Source organism: Austrofundulus limnaeus, unplaced genomic scaffold, assembly GCF_001266775.1.
Source record: "Austrofundulus limnaeus strain Quisiro unplaced genomic scaffold, Austrofundulus_limnaeus-1.0 Scaffold423, whole genome shotgun sequence".
In the NCBI taxonomy this organism is placed as follows: Eukaryota; Metazoa; Chordata; class Actinopteri; order Cyprinodontiformes; family Rivulidae; genus Austrofundulus; species Austrofundulus limnaeus.
In genome coordinates this window covers 120653-121951 of record NW_013952825.1, presented here as the reverse complement: position 1 = coordinate 121951, position 1299 = coordinate 120653, and positions in this window count along the sequence as shown.

The following is a 1299-nucleotide window of genomic DNA, read 5'->3' as shown; positions in this document are numbered from 1 at the left end:
ATGTACGACGTTCAAATTCTGTGAAGCTAGCATTTTCCTTTCTCAAGTTATGAACAAAATTAATCTTAAAACACATGTTGCTTCCTGCCCGACTCGACCAAGCTACTCCCTGCCATTGCTCCCCGCCAATTGGCCAATGATGATTTGGGCCATCTCCGCCCACAGTACAACACGTTCTGCAGAGACCCCCTACTTGCTGAGTTTCAGGCTTGTCCTGCATTTACCACAGCAGCACTTCTTTTCATGCTAACACGTCTCTCCTCTCTTATTATGAGCTACTGCAGGCTGTCCTTTCAGTTTGGGCTCAGTATAATCCTGCTTCATCCATTTTCTTCTCTCGCTCTATCTACTCTGGGTCATAGTGTTGTTAAAGTGCAGTGAATGAAAAGATTTAAGTGTAAGTTGATGCTAAACTCTATATTTTTTACCATGTTTGTTTGCAGAGCGACAGTACTGATATTGTACAGTTTTCTAAAGTTCACAGTTATTTTAAAAGGAACCCATGATTTGATGAACAGTTTATGATAAGTTCTTATWTGGAGCCCATGTTTTGTTGTTATCAGGATTTTTTTTGCTTCAATAGATGGCACTTCCCACATCTTAAATACAGCTCAGGTAAAGACTGGGGTTAGACCACAGATTGAGTCTGGACTGTGAGTCACCAGAACAGGTTGAGCATGAAACAATTCTTCCAGTGGTTTGAACAGATGTTTTCTGTATCATGAAYACAAATCACACAACCTTATAAAAAGCTTGAAAACATCTGAAGTAGTCTAAAATGCCAGTAAAACTTTGTAATTTTCTAATGCCAACATTTTAAAATAAGAACTGTTCAAAAAAGTTATCAAAAGAAAAGTTGAAGCAGCCACCAGTTGGTCAGCATGAACACTGRCGTCTCTCACTCCCTGACTGCCCAAATTAATGCGAGGCAGAGAAAAACACACACTGAAAAATTAGCCTCAAAATGTTGTTACTCTGCAGAAACTACGAGTCAGAATAAAAATACCTGTTCAGATACAGAGTATTAGAGCCGCACAACATTTTTTAGTTTTTTTTTTATTATGAGAATAAACTTTTCATATTACGAGAGTAAAATTGTAATCATATCGTGGAAAAGGATAAGGAAATGAGAAAAAAATCAGGATGGAAAAATGGACATCATGTAAATTATGACTTTTTTCACATATTATGACTTTAATCTCGTAATATGACTTTATATTCATAATTTAAATAAAAGTCTGGTTGCGTGGCCCTAATACTCCATCGTACAAAACAAATGATGTGGGTGTGACGAAAGGG